The following is a 9,415-nucleotide window of genomic DNA, read 5'->3' as shown; positions in this document are numbered from 1 at the left end:
CCTGACGTCATCCAAGATACTGCAGTAACAGCAAATGCTGAGGAGGCTGAACCAAGTTTTAACGCGCTGGGTGTAAAGCCGAATTCAGAAGACAATGTAGGGAAAGCTTTACATGAAGAAATTGTTGTCCGTTGGGAAAATTATTTAAAAAAGGGGTTATCTAAAGATCAGAAAGATGAGTTAGTAGTTAGATACAAAATTCCATCGAATTGTAGGGCGCTTCACCCCCCTCAAATAAATAATGAGATGCAGCCCTGCCTAATTAAATCTGTTGTTGAACATGATAGGTTCATGAGGGCTTTGCAGGAACAATTGGCTCATGGTTTGTCGGCAGTAGGGGCTGTTATTGAGTCTGTTATGGCCAACTCTTTTCTGTAAAAATTAAAACGCTTTAAACGTGACAACATTGCATACGTCAGTCTCTTGTCGTCCGAAGGTGAAAATGCACGCATTTGTTTTGTCCAGCAAATAATCAAGATTTAAAGTAAATAAAGTGATATACAGTCCACAAATAGGGGTTTTTAATGATCCCAAACATTGGTCCAATCGAGCAGGATATGTAGTTAAATAAATAAAGTGAGTAAAGCTACATATTCTATAAAAATATTATAATTATTAAGACGACAAGAGGCACGGCATTCATTCGCACCAGCAAATTCCGAGAGTTGACGTGAAGCAGAAGATTATAGAATAATTGGTGAGCGGTGACGTTAGGCCCAGCGCCCACAGAAGTGGCGGAAGTCTGGCAGCGGCGTGGTTCTGGCGAGTGGCAATAGAAAGATAATGTAAATGAATTAAGCAACGCACACTGAGATGGCGTGGTAGCGGTGCAGAAATGGCACGCCATATTGTAACCACTAGTGGTGCATGGAAAGCGGCATGCCAGTCCGATCTCGTTCGTTGTTTTGAATGTTTTCATAGTTTTGACATGAAAATGCGGGACGATTTTGAATTTAATGTTCGCTTTGTCGAATTAGTTGAATCAAAACCATGTTTATATGATTATAATCGACCTGATTATTGCAACAGAACTGCACAAGATGCTGCCTGGAATGAAATCTCGAAAACAATTAAGGAAACAGGTAATTTTTAATCCAATAATTTATTATAATAAGTAAGGTTATAGTTACAACTCAAAAAATGTAGTAGAGGTACATGGTATTGTAATACCTAATAAAAAATAGTTATTAAAAATTGTAATATCCTTGGTTTGGAATGGGAGAAATGTTACAAAAGTAGTTACAAAGCCGATTTCTTAAATTTTGTGGAGTGTTTCTTTGTATTTGCAAATCCTGAACAGGTATGTGCTGAATATTGTTTGGTTGTTTAGGTGTGGAAAAAATTCCATCGTAAATACGAATAAAATTATGTAAAGCACATATTGCTAGAATTATTATATCAATCCTTTTCGTTTTCATACAGATGGGCGTTTGCAATATTCCAAATTTAGTACTTAACATACCAAAGCAGCATTCCACTGATTTGCGTCCCCGAGAAATTCTGTAATTATACATTGTAAGGACTTGAAAGATGAGCCCGTGGCAAAGTATCTGAAACGACACAAAGGAAAAACTGTTAAAAAAAAGTTTCCAGAATATGTTTTTGACTTTTTTTTTACATAAACCAGCAGCATATAAAACTTTTTTTTTTGTTTTAGTAAATGATTGCAAGGATAGATGGAAAAATATCCGGGGAAGTTTTGCAAAATATTTAAATAAAAAAATTCCGTCGAGATCCTCAGCAAAACCAATCAAGCCCTACTATTTAGCTGAAAACTTACATTTTTTACAACCATTCACAAAATCAAGAAAATCATTGGGGAATACTAAAATGATTCAAGAAGAAAGTATCGCAAATGAAATTGATTCGAGCAAGTCTGACAGTGAATTAGAGGCGCCTTTAAGTGACACCAATGAATATGGGGAAAAAAGTAGTTCAGAAGCTGTGCACGTACCAAAAAAGAAGAAAGAAACAATAAAATACCCTACTTTGCAAGAAGTCAATTCAAGTGCTTTTGAATATTTTCAAAAGAAACAAACTAAATTACAAGAATGTCCTGAAAAAACTGAGGATCCGGATAGGGCCTGATAAGTATGCTACCGGACATGAAAAAAATGACTGATTTTCAAAAAAGAAAATTTAAAATTGGCATTTTGAACTTGGCTGGAGAAATTTTAGAAGAATGTTCAGCAAATGATTTCACCGCTTAGCGAATCTTCCTCAAACCCTTCCAATATACAAGTTTATTCTCCGGTTAATATCACAACGTCAAATCAACCAGCAAACGAAAATAGAAGTCGAACATACCATACACTACAAACATTACATGGAACCGATTTTGAATATACTACTAGTTTTTCGAATCAGCAGCCTCAAGGGTATTCATATGACTAGTTTTTATGTTTGTCTTTATGTGTTCATATTCATAAATTTCATAATAAAATTTATTCATGAATTTTATAATGTTTTTTTAGTGTATTCTACAGTTATTATTTAATTACTTACCTAAGAGTTATTAATAATCGCTCTTCTGCACTAACACAATTTCTCCAGTTTGTATTCTTTTTAGTTATTTTTGGTTTTATTATGTTTAGTAGCCGAGTAAAACAGTCTTTAGACATTCGATAAAAAGACTGAAACCGTTCTGGATACTGATTTAGCTCTTTAAATACATTAAAGCTGCCATATTTTTTGTTTTTCTTTTTCCATAAAGGATGTACCCAATATCGTCTTCTTTGAATATTATTTAAATGCACTAAAGCAAGAACATCTTCGTCCTCTGAAGACGACATTGTAGTAATGACTAAATTTGCATTTTGTGTGCTGCTTCTGTGCCACTTTAGTAGGCGTCAAAACGCCAGGCCGCTGCCACGTCGGTGCCACACCACTGCCACGCCATAAGCCAATACCACTTCTGTGGGCGCTGGGCCTTAAAGAGCGAGCGAGAGGCAGAAAGGTAGACTGGCGTCTAGCCCCGGGTATGCAACTATTGATCCTTCTTTTTTGACATGCGCTTGGTGAAGTTAGTCATAAGTTAGTTAGGTTAGAATACTGTTCGGCAAGTTGTGGGTTGTTTTAAAGTGTCGTTTTTTCGTTAGTATTGTAAAACTTTATTAATTTTGGGTGAAATTATACAACTAAATTAAATAAAACTAAAAGCTAAATGTAGTGGATAATATAAAATAAGAAATACTGGAAATACCTTTCAAGTTGGTCAAATTTTAACTTTTATGTTTATTTTTACTTTTATTTGTCTGTATAAATCCACCTTTTGTTAATTTATTTGCTATTATCATAGAATAAACGATCTGAGATCGTTTATTCTGTGCAATTATAGTACATTTAAGACAATAAAAAAATGGAGGGGCAACATACGAGTGTGCAGTGCAGCAAGAAATACAGTAACATTAGCAATCTAAGAAAGCATGTCTCTATCTAGCTTCCCTGCAAATACGACAAAATAAACATTATAATTTTGCTTATGACCAGTGTAAAAAACGTTTTACGCATTTAAGAAATTTAAAATTCCACATCAGAACACATAGAGGCTCAAATAACACTTCAGCTCCCGATATTACACACCCCAATACCTCGACCACTACCAATGCAAATCAGTGTGCTTTGTGCAGTGACTTTTGTGCTGATAGGAAGACCGTTATAGAACATTATAGAGACTTTCATAACATTCCTATTGAACATAAAAAATTGACGTTTCAAAGTGAGGAAGAATTTATTACTTGGAAGCTTACCTTTGAAAATGACACAAACTGTAAATATGTGGTTAACTATCAGAAATGTTTTAAATCACATGTAGCTGCAAGTTTTATATGCCATCGTTCAGGAAGATATGTTCCAGAAGGCAAAAATATTCGGCACTTGAAGATACTAGGAAGTAAATGCACTCTGCCCAGCAAGCATAAAAATAAAAAAGTTTAATAATGGCACTTGTGAAGTGACCATTATGGACAAACATGTGGGACATCAGAATGACATCGGCCACTTGAATTTGTCTAAAACAGAAAGAGAGAATTTAGCAGTAAAAATTTCTTCTAAAGTCCCATTTGAAGATATTTTAGACGAAATTAGAGATTCAATCACTGACTCAGAACTAAAACGTCTGCATCTGCTCACAAAGAAAGATCTATATAACATAGAAGCCTGTTTCAATTTGTGCTCCTCATCAGTCAGACATAAAAACGACATCACAAGTCATAGAGTCCTGGATCAATGATATGCAAAGTAATGGAGATGCAGTTCTGTTTTATAAGCCCCAAGGTTCTGAAAGTGAAGAATGGCCAATGTTAAAAAATGAGGATTTTGTTTTGATTATCATGACTGCTGCACAATGTGAAATGCTTAAAATTTATGGGACCGATTGCATCTGTATAGATGGAACTCATGGGATGAATAACTATGACTTCGAACTTATAACTCTCCTTGTTGTTGATGATATTCGTCAGAGATTTCCTTGCAGTTTTCTTGTGTCAAATAGGTCTGATAAACAAGTTAAAAATATGTTTTCACTTTGTAAAATCTCGCCTTGGTACTGCACTTTGCTCAAATGTCTTCATGTCAGATATGGCAGAAGCTTTGTTCAATGCATGAATTGAAATAATGTCTCCACCAAAATTCAGGTAAGCCAAAAAGTTATTATAATTGTGTCACGAGTTGTGTCACTATTTAATAGTACCATTAATTTTAGATTATACTGTTCATGGCACGATGACCAGGCGTGGCGTAAGAATTTATCAAAAATCAACACCAAAGAAAAGCAAGTATGTTTTGCCAAACTTGAAAAATCATAACATTATTAACATTGCTTTAATTTTTAGGCTTTTATTTATAAGAATTTAAGAGCTGTCTTAGAAGAAAGGGATGTCACAACTTTTAATATTTTAACTAACAAGTTATATACTATGTTACTTGAAGATCCTGATACAATGGAATTTGCCAACTATTTTAAGTATTACATGTGCTGTGTAGTATGTTGGGCATATTGCCACTGACTTGGTGCGGGTTTAAATACAAACATGCACTTAGAAAATATGCACAAAACGCAATAATGCGATTTGTAAGAGACAAATGCATTGACAGGTTAATAGTTCTTAACAAGGGGAAGCTGTCCAGTAAGCTGCAAATAATTCGGTCCAGGCACAAACAAAGTTTAAAATTGAAGGAAGATTTAGTAGTCGAGTGTGAAAATGGATGGAACATTGCCTCAGAAACAACAGCAGAATTATATGTTATCCAGAAGGTTCAACGAGATTGTAAATGCCAACTACTGTGCAATGAACGTAAAACTTGCATCCATCAGTTTTGCTGTTCTTGTCTTGACTCGTCAGTTAAATACAACATGTGCAAACATATTCATCTTCTGATCAGATATACTTCTCAATGTGTAACTGACTCACTGGAGCATCCTCAAGAACTTGGTTAGTAATTTTTATGATTATTTTCCATCAATTTATTAATAATATTTTATGCGACATAAACATGATTTTTTTGTATAGCATTATGCTTCATATCCTTAAATGACGACAATTAGGAAAAAAATAGGTATACATTTTAAATAAAAAAACATAGGTAATGGTCTTTAAATGTATGTGGCTTAATATTAATGGTGAAAGTAATGTTTGTATTATTTTAATTGGGTTTTTATTGGATTAGGTAGTTGGGATTTACCTATTATTATTTTGACTAGGGGCTCAGTTTTTTAGCTATAAATGCAAGAATAAATTTAGTTTGACGTTGTTTTATTGTATCAGTAGATAAAGATGTCGGCGAGAGTAATCTAATCATAGTGGAAGAGAGACAATGGAAGAGGAACTGCATACATTAGAAGCAAAAGCGCATTTACCGGAACTGTCAACAAGCACAAAGTTAAAAACTACATCCTTTGAATCTAAAAAACGAAAAAACGCAAGTTTATTGGAGGAACTGCAACACGTTGTTTCTTTTACTACATCAGATGAAAATGAAGAGCTTGATGCTATAGAAAAAGCACTAGTTCCAATCAAGCACACGTTAAGAGCCCTGAAAAACAGCAAATGCATTCCAAGAGCTAAAAACAAAAACCACAGGAACCACACAACAAAAATATCAAGAAGCAACGATTTTTCTCAACACGAAAAAAGCCCAAAAATAGAAAAGTGAGACTTGAGACAGCGTCAAATGAAACAGCACTACACTTAATTCCTCTTTAATAAAGCAGGTAAGATTTTTTTAAATAAAAATCTGTAATATTTTTTGTTATACAGGTTTTTTCCAATATTAGAGATATAAAAAAATTCCTTTACAAAAGTGTTTTATAAACTTGAGTGTAAACACTCTCTAAAATTGGCGAAAAACGCTATAACAAACAAAAATTACCAAAAATTGTTTTTTACTTAACGCATTGAAATTTAATTTATTTGCAGATTTTCTTGTCAAGGACATAAAGAGTGCAAATCTTGATGCCCAACTTTTTTTTTATCAATAAATGAGATATTTTCAACTTTGTTCTATTTATTTAATAATTTTTTTTTAACTATTTTTAAAAATAAGCATAACTAAGAAAAACAAATAATTTTAACTATTTTCTACGTAAAAACATAAAAAAATGACTGTCCACCGTCCGTCAACAATAAAATTAGCGTCAGGATCAATAGTTGCATACCCGGGGCTAGACGCCAGTGAAAGGTAGCACCCCGTGATTGGTTGGTTTTCCTGTGCACATTACCATGATGAATTACAAATAAACAGTTGGAGGAATCGCGGAGAAATATATTTGCACCGGTGGTTTGAGTAAGACTTAATATTTTAGTAGGTATCTTTCAGTTTGAGTCAACTTATTTCGTGAATTATGTCTAATCTTGCCAAGTTAAAAGCCCAAAGAGGTTTAATTAAATCCAAATTAAGTAGGTTTAAGCATTTTTTTGAATCAATAAATAAAGAAAATGTAGATGAAAACATAATAAATTTAGAATCGCGCTTAGAAAAAATGTTACCTGTTTGGGAAGAATTTAATGATATTCAATTTCAAATAGAATCAGAAAACTGTAATGACTATATTGAGACCGACAAAACAGAGAGATTCGTTTGAGAAAAAATATTTTGAATTAATTAGTGAAACGAAAGCATTTTGTAAGAAATTTAATAATGACTTAAATGGTTCTGTATCTGGTGCTCAGTCGAATTTATCAAGACAAAGTAATGTCTCTCAAAATAATAATGTAATGCCAAAGTCTTATAATAATCAACCTTTAATTAAATTGCCTCCAATTAGGCTGCCACCATTTGATGGAAAGTACAGTAATTGGCTTGAATTTAAAGACACGTTTGTTGCCTTAGTCGATACTAATTCCTCGCTCAGTCCCATTCAAAAGTTTTATTATTTAAGGTCTTCGTTGAGTGACTCCGTGTTAGAAATAATTAAATCTATTGAAATTTCTTCTTTGAATTATCCAATTGCATGGAATTTTTTAATAGAGAGGTTTGAAAATAAAAAAATTATAGTTCATAGCCCTATTCGTGCCATATTTGAATATCCTCAAATATTAAAAGAATCATATGTTGAAATTAGGAATTTATATGACAATATAACGAAGCACTTAAGGGCATTGAATTGTCTTGGGGAAAAAACTGAGACATGGGATAGATTAATTATATATATAATGTGTAGTAAATTTGATCATGTTACACGTCGTGATTGGCAAACCTATAAATACATGGGTGATTTGCCTACAATGGAAGATTTAAATAATTTTCTTAAATTAAAGTGTGAGATGCTTGAAAAAATTGAACTGTCTTGCAATTTAACAGATGTAAAATATGATAAAACAAATACGAGTAATAAGATGTTTAAGAGGCAAACTTCCACCACCCATGTATCAACTAACAACACTACTAATGATAAAAAATTTAAATGTTCATATTGTAATGCTAACCATTCGATTTTTAAATGTCACTCCTTTTTAAATCTAAATATTGAAGATCGTATAAAAGAAGCAAAAAGGTTAAAACTCTGTCTAAATTGTCTACGTGCTTCTCATCCCTCCTGGAAATGTAATAAATACAATTGTTTTAAGTGTAAAAAACCACACAATTCATTACTCCATTTAGAAACATTTAAAAATTCTAATACTCAGTCCTTTAACACTACCGATGGTGAAAATAACTCCCATCCCAATTCAGGTGAAGCTGCAGAAAATCAACAATTCCAGGAACCGCCGTTGGCCTCGCTGACTACTATAGTTCAGTTCAGAGATCTATTAGAATCTTTGATGTACCGCAAATAGTCCAAGTGCCGGTGTTGCTTGTATTGTCACATGACATGCATGTTTAAATCGCAAAATTTTATGTGGAAAGAGTCACAAAGTAATATTCTAAGCGATATTTAATCATTTCATTAAATAAATAAATGCTTTAAGCATTTTTTAAAGAATTTATACATTTGATTCGTAAAATGTGACTACATGCGCTCACGTACTATTTTGTTAAACGCCTGACCTTAGTCACAGCCACTCAAGCGTGAGAAGTTGCACAGGTCCGGCCTTAAAATTTATTTGTATTTAAAACTTTATTATTCGGGATTTTTGGGTTTAGTTTTACTAAGTTAGAAATTCAGGATAGTTGAAAGTGTAAAATGTTTTGGTTTGTCTTCAAATTTTATATATTTCTTTTTTTTGGGAATTGAGATTTATTTTTACATGGTGGTGATTAATAATAGGGATTGTGGCTGCCATATTCAATGTCCTTTATTATAGTTTTTTTTTAATTAATACATATTATGATATATTATTATAATAATATACTCATGAAAACCTCCCATCTCTATATTTAGTACCAACTTCTTTTGATAAAAAGTAATTATGTAGTCAGAAAATGGAAAGTATATTTTTTAAAATAAACTTTTACATTAAAAATCATCTAGCTGTCTATACTTTATGCCTTTAAGACACAAGTTTTCCTTATAAAAAAAAAACACTTTACATCCTGAATGTAATGTTTATTAATTTGTTTGCCTCGTATTTAGTTATTATGCATATTACGAGAGACTAGATAAAAATTAACAAAAATAAATGCTTATACTAAAAACTAAAAATCTTGTACAAAACACTACATTTAGTATACTGGATCCTAAAACTACAGTGAGGATACTAAATACTTTTATAAATTTAACCACTCTTTTGAATCTGGCCCAAAAAGTTAATACAAATTTTGTAAATTCTGTTTTTTTGCCATTGTTCTTTAGCAGTTTCTTCCATTAAGGAAGGAAACAGTTTCTCTGTTGCCGCCATGGATTCCAACTTCATCTCGCACATCAGCATATAGATACTTAAGCATTACATTATATATACTTTATTGTGTCGCTGAAGGACAAACAGGGGCAGTAAGCTGAAAAAAACAAAACTTTAAACTTGTTTAATTAATAAAA

General features: G+C 32.6%; 1 long non-coding RNA gene across 1 annotated transcript; it reads right to left on the bottom strand.

Moving 5' to 3' along the window:
• Nucleotides 1-1,083: 1,083 nt before the first annotated feature.
• Nucleotides 1,084-3,728, bottom strand: LOC126738473 (uncharacterized). Its single transcript, XR_007661346.1, has 2 exons — nucleotides 2,506-3,728; nucleotides 1,084-1,550 (listed from the first exon to the last, which is right to left on the bottom strand). It is a non-coding gene; the product is annotated as an uncharacterized LOC126738473 (long non-coding RNA).
• Nucleotides 3,729-9,415: the final 5,687 nt, after the last annotated feature.

The sequence above is a fragment of the Anthonomus grandis genome, chromosome 7 (genome assembly GCF_022605725.1).
Source record: "Anthonomus grandis grandis chromosome 7, icAntGran1.3, whole genome shotgun sequence".
NCBI classification, from domain to species: domain Eukaryota; kingdom Metazoa; phylum Arthropoda; class Insecta; order Coleoptera; family Curculionidae; genus Anthonomus; species Anthonomus grandis.
Note: the sequence above shows the minus strand (reverse complement) of the source record. Positions and strands in the feature narration are given on the sequence as shown.